This window comes from Epinephelus moara, chromosome 19 (assembly GCF_006386435.1).
Source record: "Epinephelus moara isolate mb chromosome 19, YSFRI_EMoa_1.0, whole genome shotgun sequence".
Taxonomy (NCBI): Eukaryota; Metazoa; Chordata; class Actinopteri; order Perciformes; family Serranidae; genus Epinephelus; species Epinephelus moara.
Window position 1 is genome coordinate 37,949,943 of NC_065524.1, and position 15,848 is coordinate 37,965,790.

The following is a 15,848-nucleotide window of genomic DNA, read 5'->3' on the forward strand; positions in this document are numbered from 1 at the left end:
GACCGCCTGAAACGACTTTTATTTGTCGCCGTGGTGATGCTCATGCTCAGGTGCACAGGCATGTGTGCACAAACACACAGACTACACACTGACCTTGCATGGTCAGCTTTAGCACCAGTGTGTGACAACACATGCACGGGCACATTGGAGTGACATGTGCACACACACACACACACACACACACACACACACACACACACACACACACACACACACACACTAACCTTGTTTGTTCAACCTTGCCAGCAGAAAATAAACAGTGTTGATGGCACTTGCTTTCATAACATCACAATGAAAGTAAACATGGTGGCGACAAATTTGATGTCACTCCACATAAACACTGAAAACACATACGATGTATGAAAATGGCTCAAAGCAACTTGACTAGATTTAAAAATAACTGTGACCCGACTCTCTGCATGCATTTCTAATGAATTGTAATGACAGCCACTGCCACATTATAGTTCATTAACAGCATAGACATGTAGAGCATGGTAAAGAATGCAGTGCCTTGAACAAGTGTTCACCACCCGTGGTGTTTTTCCTATTTTGCTGCATTACAACCGGCAATTTCAATGGATTTTTATTTTGATTATTTTTTGTAACAGACCTAATAAAATAGACACATTTGGTGAAGTGAAATGAAGGGGGAAAACAAACAAACAAAGAAAACAATAATAAAAAAAAATGTTTTATAAATACTGGAAAATAAATAAAAAAACAACAACAACTTGGGTCCTTTCAGAACAGGTATATATATATTTACACAAATCACTCAGAATGTTGGACTTTATTTAATTTCCTTCGCTTTTGCTGGAGATGCCCCCTCTCTCATGCACCTCTCTTTTGTGGGGTCCCCCAAGGGTCAAATCTGAGTCCCCTTCTATTTACAATATCAGGCTCTTTTCACAAATTTTTCTTATGTTTTCCGACAAAAAACACCCAAATTCATACATATCCCACATATTTTTGCAATTCTGCGATCAAGTGACCAATGCGCTGACGGCGGTAAACAAGGAAGCAGTCCGGAGCACTTGTAAGGTGGCAGGTTGAGGTTGTGGATGGGTCACAAAAAAGTGACTTTCGCCCGGGACTGTCCCCTGGAGAAAGAAAATAGTTCCGACATGAAACTACTTACAACATAGCTTATATTATATCGAGTAACTGGGTCTAAAAAACTTAATTAGTAACAGTGATGTGGCTTTAGATTTGTTTATCTCGTCTTTGTCAACAGTTCCTTCTCTGTTTTGCTTTGAGATGCGTACTCCTCTCATGCACCTCCTCTCATCTGGACTGACGTGCTGACGTATTGCGGTAAGCGAGTTGTGTCATTTCCGGTGTNAGCCCTGTGAGGCAAATTGTGATTTGTGATATTGGGCTTTATAAATAAAATTGATTGATTGATTGATTGATGCACCTCTCTTTTGTGGCGTCCCCCAGGGGTCACATCTGGGTCCCCTCCTATTTACTATATCAGGCTGTTCTCACAAATTCTCTGTATGTTTTCCTAAGCAATGGTCCCCAAATACATACATATCCCATGTATTTTGAAAGGCTATAATCATGTGACCCATGCGCTGATGGCAGTAAACAATGAAGCAGTTAGAGCACTTGTAAGGAGGCAGGTTAGGGTGGTGGATGGGTCACAAAAAAACAGACTTTCGCCTGAGACTTTTCGCCCATTTGAACTTTGAGTCATTTTAATGTATGTCCTCACCATGTTTCTTTTCCTAGAACTAACCACAGTAACTTTTAATGCCTATACTTGACCTCTACAACTTAAATTAAGTAACCATAAGGATGTAACATCATTCACGGGGCGTTGAATTGGTATCACCAGCAAAGGGATTGAATACATTTGCATGCACCACTTTTCAGTCTATTTTTTTAACATTTGACAACAAATATTTAATTTAAACTTCACCAATTTTGACTGTTTTGTGCAGGCACATCACAAAAACAAGGTTGTAATGCAGTGAAATAGGAAAAACCCTTTTGCACGGCACTGTATCTGATGATAAGCACTCTACAGCGGGCATGGATTTGTTAGTGTTATCCAGAATCACAAAAAATACTACCTGTCACAGTTGAGTGAAGGTGTTAAGGTGTTACTCATATTCACACCTGCTAAAATACAAAAAGATTGGCACCACATCTTTCACCACTCACTCACATACTCGAGGTTTAAAGGGCAGGATCAACTCTGTTTTCAAAATCCTTCCCTTTGAATTTCAGCCTTTGATTATATTTCTTGTGTCGATTAAAAGCTGAGTGAAGAAAAAGTGTCAGTGTCAAGATCTGCCTTGTATTCCACTTCTCTGTATTTAAAGCTGGAGCCTTCTATTAGGAAATAACAATTAGCCGGTCCTGAAGGAGGCTGTATCTGTCGTTCACCGCTTCTGCTTTCACTGAAAAGGTCAACGCTGTCACAGCTGCAACTGAAACCTAAAGAGACGGTGGAAGCGGGAGATAAAGACGGACAGAGAATGAGAAATTGAGACGATTCTGAAGAAGTGACACGGAAAAGATAGAGAGGAGAGATATACCAAGTAAAACTTACAGGACGGATCAAAAGGAAGAAGAAAGAGGCTGCTTTAAATGCGTGCTGCTCTATAAGTCTCTGAGTCATGGTCAAGGATTAAGGCACAGAGCCGGCAAAGAGTCAATCCGTCCGCATGGAAAAAGTGAAATTAATACTGTTCAATGAAGAAGCAGCAGTCACATTCAATCATATTACACCATTACAAGTGTCACGGTCAATGAAGCATGGCTACAGAGGGAGACGGAAAAGCATCAGAGGGACAGAAAGAGGAGGACAGATGCTGAAAGGGAGTGTGGGAGTTAGTGAGAGTGATAGCAGGGAGAGCGATGGGACAGCAGAAAAATACAGAAACACATATATACACGGAGAGAGACGGAGGGAGGCGAACGGAGAGAAGTTATTATGGTAAAGAGGTCAACCTTGCAGTAATGCTCTGTCTTGTAGAAAAGAAAACATGCCTTTTGTGTGTGAGCTATGTGTGTGTGCGTGTGTTTGTCAGAGTGCACTGTTATCTCGATTTCTCTCCCCGCATATGTGCATGACTCATCATCTGCCACTACACCATCACATCATAAAGTGCGCACTCTTGTTTGTGTGTTTAGTGGAGAACTACGACAGTGGTTGGTTATATAATCTCAAGGCCTCTTCTGTGGTCACAGAGCGTGCGAAGGTACACAGAAGACAATGAGGCGACATTGTCTTTCAGAGCACACCGTCCAATCTGCAGAGCTGAATTAGTGTTTGGAGAGTGGCTCGTTAGTAAATACAAAAAAATAGATGATTCTGGTACCTGTCTGATGTTTAATTTAGCAAACATCATATTAAATGATAGTGCCATAAAGTAGCTATTAGTAACTATGCCATGCTGTGTATTTATGACTAAATTAAATGAACTATTTAGTATATCTGTCATAAAGTCAGGTTTATTTTTTGATTTTTTTTTACATGAGTAACTATGTTCTGTCTATTGACAGCAGAGCAAAACTTAATTTATACAGCATATTTCATTCAAGGTGGAATCACAATGTGCTGTGCAAAGTGCAAGGTAGAGGTGGCAGGCACAGAACAAAGCCAGCAGCCGACCTCAACAGTGAATAAAATCCGTTGAAACGAAGAGTAAAATCTTTATGAAATAGTAATTAAGTTGAAAAATAAACCAATAAAAGATACAAAGACATGGGAGCCAGCGCCGATAAAAAAAATGTTGAAATTAAATAAAATAATAGTACTAAAAGTAGACCACTAAAAGAGGATAGTACACATGGATAAAAATAAATAACAGAACTAGAAACAGAATAAAATACGGTAAATAAAAGATGGTAACACACAGTAAACAACACAACAAGATAAAATGAAAGATAAACCGATGAACCAGTAAAAGTAAAGATACATCTGAGTTAAAACCAACAATAAATGGATAAATAAACAATAAAATAAAATCAATGCATGGCTAAAAAGGAATGTCTTTAATTTAACTTTAAAAGATAATCTTGTTGGGGCACTACTGATCTCATCAGGGAACATGTTCCAGCGGCTTGGAGCATAAACGCTAAAGGCACCTTCACCTGTATTCGTAGGGACTTGGGGAATAACCAGGCAACCTGTTCCTGATGACCTTTAGGGGTCGAGCTGGCACATAGCTCACAAGCATATCAGAGGGATATCGATGTGCCTGACCACCACGTAAAGCCCTAAAAACAAGCAATGAAATTTTATTTGGAATTTTAACAACCCACTCTGCAGAGAAAAGTGGGCTTTGAATGTTTCTGCAAACCAACAATTTGTTTAATTTCCAAGTTGTGATGTCGTGGAGACTTTGAAACTTTACAATGGAACAACACTGTGGTTAATGTGTGGTTAGGTTTAGGCACAAGACCACTTGGTTGTGGGTAGGACAAGATCATGTTTTGGCTTAAAATACCCAGTTTTGGGGGACATAATCCCGCTGGAAAAGCAGTGAAATCGACAAATTTATGTGCTACTTTCGAGCAGGAAACGGAGCAATGGCTTAGTACATGACAACCACTTTTGTGGCACTATGCCTGCTGGAAACACAACAGCAGTTTGTGACAAAACAGCCATGTTTGGTGCCTAAAAATGCGCAGGAAGGAAATGCAGCTGGTTAAATCACAATTAATTTTGTTGTATATTGGTTTTAAACAGTGGTCTAGAGTTTGGCAGATGTTTTGCCCAGGTGTCACGCCGTCCACCATCCCCTCCACCTCCTGATGACAAAGTCAGATCATATACAACATCCCTTTAGAAACTTCTATAAGACACATATGAAATGTGCAAATGCAAAGTATTTATGGTTTGCAGAAACACACAATGCCAACATTTTCTTCCAGAAACTGTGCTGGGGATAAATGCAGACGAGAGAGGGGAGATGAAGATGAGGCATACTGAAGAGGACGGGCGGAGGAAAGATGAAGAAAGAGGACGGGAGGGGAGATAAGAAGAGAGGATAGGCGAGGGAGGAAATAGGAGAGAAGGAAGGAGGGAGAGGACGAGATGGGAAAGGATGAGAACTACTCGATAAGTCCCAGCGTGATCAAAGCATTACTTTGACATCAAGAGCGGGCCTTGCCAGCATGCTGAGTGGTTAATGCTAGAAATGCACATACACGCTCTGAAACATTGGAATATGTGTGACTAAGAAGTCTCTTCTCATATCCATCCAAGTGATGCACACAGAAAGATAGACTGCATTTCTAAAAACAGTTTCCTCCCCACGGTTTGGTCTCATAACTGGACAAAAACATGAATTGTGATCGTCTCCATCCCGTGAAATTCATTTGCTTTCAACACAGGTGAATCATGGGTAAAAATCCCATTACTTCACACCCACTCCTACTATACCATGATCTACTTCTCTCAGTCGGACTGTCATAACAAGCTCCGTACACCGGCAGGAAGGACAAACAAACTGTTCTCCGTCTTGAAAAACTGGTTGCCGTGACTCAATGTTTGTGACATTTCTCAAAATAATCCCACCACTAAAATTATTTTACAGGTAAATCAGTCCACATGTTATTGCTTTAACTCTTATGCCTCCTTGGAAGCACTACAGGAAACACTGAAGGCTTTTCTCTGCAGCAAACACTGTAGGAAATATTCAAGAATGCCTCTCTCACAATGGGAAGCTAAAGATGCAAAATAAATAATGTAGCGAGAACACAAAGCAGAGATGGTAAGCATGGAGATTAGGCCATTTGTTTCCAGAGAGAAAGTTTTTACAAACAGGCGCCAGGGCCCCTCCTCTCACCATGACATCGGACACCACACATCATAGCAATTTGTCGTGCGTTCTGCCCTCAAGCTGTATGTTAGTGTTCATTATGCAGCTATTCCTGTCCTCAGTGCTCCGCGTCACTCAATTTAATTTCTCACTTTCTTGTTAGTCGACACTGTGGAGAAACAAAGGGAATACATACAGGCATGACGAATGTTCATGAGCAGACGGAGGTCACACTCGAATGTTTTCTTTTGAGCCGACAGGACGCCATTTTAAAAAAATTTAAAGTATCTATCAGTGTGTTTGTTTGCTTGTCTCCTCATCCACCCCGATGATGCAGAGTCCTCTGTCTAACCCTGCTCATAATCAGATAAGCTCCATGCAGCATTTGCTCTTTTGGCTGACCACTGAGGCTGTGTGTGTGTGTGTGTGTGTGTGTGTGTGTGTGTGTGTGTGTGTGTGCTGCAAAATAAATTCCGTTTACAGGTGATACACACCTGTTTGGAGCCGATCTATCAGCCACCAGTATGGAGCGAACGCACACACACTCACACACATATGCAATATGAATGCATGCATGTATAGACACTATGCAAACAGAAAGACACACACACACACACACTGTAACTTGAGGCTATAGCCGTCTGTCCATAGAGTTCACCTTTACGAATATGTTCCATCAGCAAAATTAACTCAGTACAATTAACATAACCATGTTAATTATGGTAATCAACAACACACCGCCTGGAAAGACACACACTTAATTGTGTGTGTGTGTGTGTGTGTGTGTGTGTGTGTGTGTGTGTGTGTGTGTGTGTGAGAGAGAGAGATACACATACTGGCAAGCTTAGTGGAGAGAAAGGAAGAAGGATGAAGGTGATCGAGAGAAAAAGAAAAAGTAGACGTAAGAGGTGAGATGATGGACAGAAAATACAGTTTTAAAAATTATAATTAATAATATAAGGGTTGCCACTGTCATGGAAAAGTCATGGAATTTCACAATCACATTTTCCAGGGTTGAAAAAGTCTTGGAATAAATCAAATTCATTGCAAGTTTTGGGGAAGTCATTGAATATTGTTTTGTATAATGACATTGATAAAATAATCGTCTATGGACAACCTTTGCTCTGTAGCTGTCGACTTAATCTAGCTCTAATGTGAGACAACGTGTTGGTTACCATCATGTATGTTTCGTCATTTTCTCCCTTTGGTGTGTCGCTCCTGTCCTGAATGCCTGCTGGTTGAAATTACGTCTGAATCTGATACGTTTGGAAAAACGCCAGGTCCTTGAGAAGTCATGGAAAAGTTTTGAAACAGTCTCCATGGAAATGTGTTGGAATCCTTTAGTTTGTTCATGTCATTCATCAAAGAGCAATTTGAGGACATCACTTTGAGTCCTCGGAAGTTGTGATGGACATTTTTCTGTTGCAATGGTTGAAAAAAAGTGTCCCAAGAGATTAATCAATAATGAAATGAATCTTTGGTTGCAGAGAAAAAAAGGGGGGAGAGCATGAGAGGAGTAAGACAGTAGAAAGACAGACAGTTATGAATGACCGCTTCACTGGTGGATCCAAAGGGGAGAAAAAAAACACACTGTTAATTATTATCCTGAATAATGAGAAGCAAACGACTCATTAAATCTCTCCTTGACCTGCACGCGGAAACCAGCCTGTGTTTCCTCCTTCCTTTCTTTCTCACTGACTCGACTGCAGAGAATCTGTCAAACCAGAAGCCTTTCAGCTGTGAATTATTAATCGGCATTAAAACAAAAGCCCCCCAAAATCACTGACCCCAGTGCTGGAGCACGTTTGTATCAAGCTGATGGGAATTTTTTTTTAAAAAGCTCCTGAATTTCATATGTGAGATGAACTTTGTTGTTGACCTTCATCACATATCCCTCCGCTCTCTCTCTCTCCTTCGCTGTGTGTCGGTGTCTCTCCCTGCTGAATTCTGTCTAGCAAAGCAAAAAGGAATAAAATATGCAGTTAAAATTGGTAGTAAAAAAAACAACCTTGCTTTTCTTTCTCTCATGTGACCGGCGTCATGAGACCACAAACCACCTGACTGCACCTAACGACTGTCACAGAAAACAAATTACACTGGATTACACAGATATGCTCTCTCTCTCTCTCTCTCTCTCTCTCTCTCTCTCTCACACTCACACACGAGCAAAAATCGACACAGTATATACACCTGCAAAAATCACATTTGCTTCCACACACAGGCACGTGGAAGAGATAGCTTAGGCACACATATACAACCACGAGGTGCTCTGGTCAATATGGCTCTCTATCTGATGTAATCAATTCTCATTCTGGTCGGATCAATATCCCCGTCAACGCCGTATTCCGATCATCAATAGCGAGATCGATGAAATCGCTCGTTAATCCTGAATTAACATCGATCTGGGCTCCACCGTTATCACAATTACACCACAGCCTCATCATGTGGCAGTAAATCCACACAGCCTTGTTCTGCACGAGCTGCGCTCCCTCACGTCCCGTAGGAAAGGTCACACTAACTGAAGAGCAATATTCAGCTGCTCCTGGAGAACAACCGGCAAAGCTCCAACATTAAAAGCCAATGCGTCTCTGCTGCAGCTGCAGGCGTTATGTTCTGAGGATGAGAGGCGATAAAAAGCAAATCAGTTTTAAAAGTCGACATTTAATTGATGCTGGAGTGTTTCTGTGCCGCCACGCTTCTCTCTTTTTTTGTGTTTAATTGCTCTAAGTGGTGTCCTTGTTGTTTTCTGGTATTATTTGTGGCGATGTTTCCTGTCTCCGACTCCTTCTGTGCATCCATCCAGCTCATGCTTGTGCTACTTAAAATGACTTCAATGTGACTTTCCTCATCAAATAATGAGAGCATGGGACGTATTCATGAATTACGCTGTCACTCGTTTGTTTCTGTGCCCGAGACTGAAAAGCATTTTCCAGCTTACTGACTTTAGCTTGATGTTTAATTTTATTCATGTTCTCTGTCCTTTCCAGGGTTACAGGGGCTGGATTGAATCCCAGCATGCAGCATGTTTAAAGCAGGGGAAGAAAACACAGATAGATTATTCTCTCATATTTCAAAGGGACAGTTCACCCCAAATCAAAAATACTTAGTTTCCTGCTTACCTGTAGTGCTGTTTATCAACATGGATTGTTTTCAGTGTGACTTGCCGAGTGTTCAAACTCAACTTTATTGTCCTCGGTATTGAAAACACAGTGAAACGCTTGTGCTCAGCGGCACTCTGCACCTTACACAAGGGGCACACATCCTGAGACAACCAAAAGAAGCTGTTACTGAGACAGTGCTGTGCGGTTTAATGCTTCTGTAATGTTTGCTTTTTTTAGATGAAAGGAGCAAGAGCTGAGCATGAACGAGGCGGCTGGCATCCTTAATGGTGATTATTTTTTCCTTCAATTTCATTTAGGAACTATTTTCTTTCTACCCAACTACACCTGCCAACTGTATCACTGCACAGAAGGAAGTGTGCATCTATTGCTAGCTCACCTAGCACCACTGAGCTAACCAACGCTACAGCTCAGCTGAGGCAGCTGCCATGCTCATGCTACTGTTGTGGCCGGGGAAAAGAGGCCAAATTTACATGCCAATTTTGCAACGAGAGCTCGAAGTGTAATCATTAGGATCTGCTAACATTTAGCAATGTCATGCTGATCAGTGCGTCACTCCAGGTTGCATTTCTATTGGTTGGTTAGTAGACATAGGTAGGGCTGTGCGATATGACGATATATATCGTGTGACAAGAGAAAAATGTCTATGGTTTAATATTTTGCTCTATCGTTTCTATTTTTGCGTTATCGTTTTTACAGCAATATTTTTCGTCATTTGGAGTCTGTCCATCTTTTGCATGGATCTCATTGATAAATTACTCTTCTTGGCTTTTTAATTCGCAAAGCTTTCACAGCACTTACAGTAACATAACGAGTTTATATAACTCCGCAGTCTGTCTCTGCTGCGCTGGCTCAGCCCCGCAGCGCTGAGAAAGAGCAGACACCAAATCAGGTTTTATTCATTGGATTAAAATGTGCTATATCGTGATCTGTATCATTATCGGGATATGAAATGACCTATATCGTGATATGAGATTTTGGTCATATCACCCAGCCCCAGACGTAGGTGGTAACAGCAGTCACACAGTGAGATGGTCATCCCAGATTTCTGACAGAATTTTATCCCAGGCTGTCTTTGATCACAGACTGTGACAACAGCCATCCTTGAGCCTTTCTCATTGTGCGACACAGGACCACCATTTTAGAGCCAGTACCAAAGATATCACTACGTTTATTTCATCTTTTGTCTGGGACAGCCCAGCCCAACTTGTGCCTGCTTTTTTTTCTCGATTTATTATTGTTTTTGTTGTAAAGCATTTTATAACTGTGTTTTGAAAGGTGATATATAGATAAAATTATTATGATTTCTGGAAAGAGACATTGCAGTTGAGTTTTTCTGGTATGTTTTTTGTGCGCTTTGAGAACCACATGCTGAGTGACATCTCATTTAAATTGGAGAGAAGGTAGACATCTCTATGGCTCACACAGTAACTCACACCAAAACTATCTCAACTGATAAACAGCACTACAAATAAGAGGGACTTAAGATGACTTAAAATGTCCACCAGGAGACAAAGCTTGGACAATGAGACACCCTTTAAAGGCCAGGAATAGCAATAATGGGCCGACTTGTCTGGATGTGTGGGTAATTGAGTTTCTCTAGTTCATGTACTTTCATGTTGCTGGACTGCAGAGCGCTGGCGGACTAACTGAAACCACATGACCACAAGAAAAAGAAACATACAAAGCCCACGCTTAAAGGCCTCGGAAACTAAACCCGGGACATTATTCTGCCAGGAAACTGTGTCAACAACAGCGAACCACCTGTGCTTTCAGTCCTGCTCACGTGCACCCATACCCAGGAAACCAACCCCCCCTCCACCCTCTGCTCAACATACTCCCTCGTTAAATGCAAACAAATCAGCCACTGTCTTTTTTTTTTTCTTTCTCCTCCTGAGAGAAAGTAAAGAGATTAGAGGTCGAACACACTAATTACTGCCTCTGTCATTTAATCTGGTTGAGGCCGGAGTTATAATCCCATCACACTGCCACAGGAAATTATAAATCAGTGTACCATCTACCTGACCTCCCGGTATCTTGAACAGGGAGGGAGAGGAGGACAGGAAGTGAGGAGCTGAGGGAGACGTCAGTGCAGGAAGGGGTTGAGACGGATATAAAAAAGAAAGTGAAGAGCTGGGGTTTAACCAGTCGTCTGTTTTCTGACTTTGCTTTCTGTCGAACTCACGGACTGAGGGACCGGCCGGGGAAAGCAAAACAAAACTGAGCTGATTCCCTCAGCGCCCCCCCTCTCTCTCCTTCACTGCTGCTCCCCCTCTCTCCCCCTCTCTCTGGGAGGTAATGTGAATCTGAAGGTAACAGAAGCCAGTCACGGTGGACATGCTTATCCAGACAGACTAGACTTGTGTGTGTGTGTGTGTGTGTGTGTGTGTGTTTGGGGTGTGCAGATTGAATCCTGCATCCCTGGGGAGCCTAACTACCTCTCCATCTCTCTGACTGGCCCTCTCAGAGAAAAGGAGGGAGTGCTGGAAAAACAGAGAGAAAGAGATTTGGAAAGAATTAGAAAGAAAGAGAGGAAAAAAGAGAAGAGAGAGCAGAGCGGCCGTCGCTGCAGCAAAGCCCAACAGCTCCCTCTGTCGTCACCGAGAGAAGGTCCGCTCTCATTCATTCCCCTCTTTCTATCTCCTCTTTGAATTCTGTCTCCTCATCTTCAACATCTCCCTCTGTCTCTCTCTCTCTCCAGCCTCTCTTCTTTTTCTCCCTTCTTTAACAGTTTCAAAGACACAAGTTTAAAATGCCACGATTCACGAGAATGGAGCAGCTGGCGCCTAATTAAATATAAATACAATGATTACAGTGTAATAAATTAATCCCTCTATCTCGCTACCTCCCTGGTGAGCTACGTCAGTAGTGTTTGCACTCAGTTGCCTTTAAACTCTTTCCAGTCGGCGAGGCTTTTTTCTTTTCTTTAAAATTTAGTCTTGCAAATTTGAGGAATGTGGAAAAATCAACACAACTTTGACCGTGACATCTTTGTAGCTCACAGCCAGCCAGAGTCAGATTTAGAAGATAATTTGCAAATGATTCATCTGCAAAGTCAGAAAATAGTCCCTTTGCTCAAAGATGAAACAACGAGGAAAAGAGAATAAGGACTGCAACTCAAATCAAGATGAAGCTGTTAACCTCACCAGGGCTTTTATAAAAGGATACGTTGACTCGGTACTATTGTGCTCTTACTGTACTCCCCACAAACAATGTAATCAGAGTGTGCAGCTTAACTTGCTCTGGCCTAGTTGTGTCTTTTCAGATGTTGCTGGAGGGAGGTACACCTTCACAGGTTTAATTTTATCTCTACAAACTAGAAGCTGCAGATGTTCATTGCCAGGTCCTGAAAGCACTTAGATGAATCCAACAAATCTGACGACATGTCTGTGTCACTTTCTGTGCCATTTCTTGGCTGAACATCAGTGAAATATCTAATACCTCACCCACCCCGCTTTCATCTGTCATCCAAGCCAGGTTTCTGTATACCGCTCACCCTAAATAGCACAAAGATGTACCGGCACAAGGGGATTCTGTGTTTCTGTCCTGCTTTTAAAGTATACAATCGCTTTCCCAGACACAAAACCGCACTTTTGTGGGAACTGGAAAAGGAGCCGTGAGATGTTCGCTCCCGAGAAAAACTGAGTGAAGACAAGTAGTGTCTGGCTGCAGGTCTCGTTTCAGCTCAGACGGCAGTGGCTCTCAAAGAGTGAGACGAAATACAGTGCGGATAGAAGTCACGCTGTCCTCCTCTTCTCCCCCGCCTCCTCTTCATATTCTGATAGGAGTCATGCTCTTTTTTTTTTTTATCTTGGGTNTTTTTTTCATCTGGGCTCTGCTCCTCCGATCGCCTGCCCGGCTGTCTCTCCCCTTGTTTCCTCTCTCTTGCTGTTCCTCTCTCCTCTATCCAAACTGAAATACTGTCGCGAGAAGAATTAATTAGTGAATTAAGCAAACATCCTAAAGCACAAAGTGGCCAATACTGTGGTGCTTTTTACAGAAGCCCTTCAGTGGAGCCACAGTGAGGAGGCTCTGATGTTAAGCCCAGTCGCAGAGCGAATACAAGAAGCAGCAGTTCAACACAAGTAAAATTAGGGACATTCTTTTCTTGTGATGTGTCTTCTGAATGGCCACTGAACCACAAAGTAAACTCAGAGAACCAAAGAAAAGGGGGAATTCTGTGTTTCTTCTCGACAGTGTCGACCGGTCTGTAGGCTAATTAACAAAATGCAGGGGGCGAAAATAAACAGCACAGCGCTGTCTGAAACCACATAATAAGGAGATGTGGAGGAAAACCACAACAACACTGTTGCAACACTGGAAACAAGAGAGGAGTCAAAAAAAAAAAGCTTTTTGCCTGTGAGACTGGAGCAAAGCCTCAACAAGCTGGAGCCAGCACCTCTGAGGGGTCGCTCTCTGTGCATATCTCTCTCTATTGTTGACTGCAGACTTTTTTTTAAGGCACTGCAAGAAACAGCCCTGCAAACCAGCCTGGTAAGAACCCCCTGTCGAATAAAATACAACATGACTTTCTCAATGGCTCCCACAAGACTGGACAGAGAGAGGAGTGAGGAGTGGGAGAAAGAGGGGGGAGATGAAATGCAAAAGAAGGAGAGATGTAGGGGAGACATTTCATAGCGCAACAGTGTGGGAGACAGAAGGAGAGAGAGGTGGAGAGTGAGAGGGAGAGAGATTATTGCCTGCTTGAGAGCAGCAATCTTGAGCTGTGCCATGAATACCAAAGACTGTACAGCCCTACAGTCAACGCCTCTCTCCCTCTCCTCTCTCTGCTCCCCCCTTGAAAACGCAGTGGAATTGCAGCTGCCCAAATTATACACCGATATCTCATTTACTCTTCATTGAAAACGACTCAGCAGCAGCTCAGCACTCCATGCAGCCATAATTATTCATATCAGACCGGCACTCACACTCAAACCAGCAGTGGATTCAGTAGATGTATGTGCAACAATTAAAGAAATGATCTAATGTGGCCCAACGGGGACGATAAGCCAAACGCACGGACCTAATTGAGTGCAGAATGAGCCTGAATGACCCTTGGGGCAAGTGATCTGTATGCAGTTTTTATGCAGTTTCACCAGAGCTGGCGCACACGGAAAGGGCAAGGACGCAGCTCTGGCTGAAGTATTCAAACGGACTGAATACTAAATGGTGTGGAGTCTTTAGGGATTCACGTTTCAAGATCTTAATTCCACAAACGATAATGAGCCCTGCGAAGAGAGGTCCACCAGAGAACAGTTGCGAAATAAAAGAGAGAGGATGAAGTTGATGATTTAAACTGTAAAAATGTCTTTCTTAGCTGAGCGGGAGATGGAAGTGAGAGATGGGCCTTTATGAATCAATTCAAATACAGCTATCACTCCAAAAAAAAAGTAATGACTGTTCATCTCTTGAATTATTGAAGCGCATCCCATTCGTTATGAATGATGCGATCTGACCGTGAAACACACACACACACACACACACACACACACACACACACGCTGAGCCTGTGTTGACGGTGAGCCAAAGAAAAGTTGTGCGTCGCCGTTACGCGGAGGCGCCGGGAGGCACCGAAGACAAGGATAGAGAGCCTACACCGAGATTAGCCTCTATACGTGGCCAGACACACTCGCATGTACACACACTGTCGGACGCGCACACAACTGCACAAACCCAGACGCGCACGCACACACCAAAACGAGCGCAAAAAAATGCAGAACCACACCGATACACACTGCGCTGGATATGTGAGAGGGGGAAAATGCAGCCTGTGTTGTGTGAAAACCGCACAAATCTCAACCGTCATCCTGTGGCCCCGAGGACCCGAAGAAAGTCTGCACTGTCACAGCCAGCAGCGCCACAAATCCACCCAAGTCCTCATATTTTACCATCGCTAATGCGCAAAGGCTCTGTGGGGTTCTCTTAGCTTACTCCGTATTTGCTCAAACATAAGGACGTCCGACATCCTCTCACAGTGACCTTTTTATATCTGTAATGTCTGTGTGACAGCCCTGTGTGTGGATTAATCCAGAGTCGAACCAGAATCTCCCCAGCATCCCGGGAACCGAGACATTTCCCTTCGCTCTCTCTCGCCTGTTTTACGCTCATTAAAAGCCTCTGCAGAGAGAGACGCGCGGACACTGAGGGGGGAGAGAGGCAGAGGGGCAGACCGGGGGAGAAAAGAGATGAATGGGACTATGTTGAGGTAACAACGGCAAAAATCCCAGTCCTTTTAACTCAAGCGGTCCTTACCTTGGAAGTGAGAGACTCCGTGCGCAGCCCGTCTCTCCAAGGAAATTCCCCCAATACATACAAGCCAGCCGAAAACGATCACTTCTCTCAGCAAGTATTGCTTCTTGTATCAGATGTCCAACACATCCACTGATTGAAAACCCAGTTTTTTTTCTGTTTGTGTGCGCTTGGAGAAGAGGTGGGAGAAAAAACCCAAAATGTTCTGTTTTTTTTTATCCGCTGGAGCGCAGAGGCAAAAACCAACCAAATGGGTTCAAAGATGAGTAATAATAATAATACTAATAAAATATAAGAACAGTAGTGCGTCTGGATTAAGGTTCCGAGATTGAAGTGATGAAGAGGAGTGGTGATGGTGGTGTGTGTCGGGAGAGAAAAGAAGGGAAATCACCGTAGCATCCCTCCCCTCCTTCGAGTATCAAATCCGGTACCGTCAGCGCCGTTTATCCGTCCTCCCTCCAAGAGCTTCGGAAGCGGTGTGAGGGAAAGTGAACAGGAGCGCAGCAGCAGCAGCAGCGAGAGAGAGAGAGAGAGAGAGGGAGGGTGAGGGAGAAAGAGAGGGAGGGAGGGAGAGAGAGGGAGGGAGGGAGAGAGAGAGAGATGTCGCTGCCGATGGAGGGCGTTGGAAACTAGAGTAATCCTCTCTCTCCTCTCACTTTCTCCTCTCTGTGTATTCAGTCCTGTAATCATATGATGTTTT

The 15,848-nt window shown here is 43.1% G+C and overlaps 1 protein-coding gene across 2 annotated transcripts in view; it reads right to left on the minus strand.

Moving 5' to 3' along the window:
* Positions 1-15,643, minus strand: part of cdh11 (cadherin 11, type 2, OB-cadherin (osteoblast)) — a 140,480-nt gene extending 124,837 nt beyond the window's left edge. Inside the window, exon 1 of one of the 2 annotated variants that reach the window (XM_050071283.1) lies at positions 15,152-15,643. The gene's annotated coding sequence lies outside the window, so the exon portion shown is untranslated. The remainder of the gene's footprint in view (positions 1-15,151) is intronic. The other variant, XM_050071285.1, reaches the window with a different exon arrangement.
* Positions 15,644-15,848: the final 205 nt, after the last annotated feature.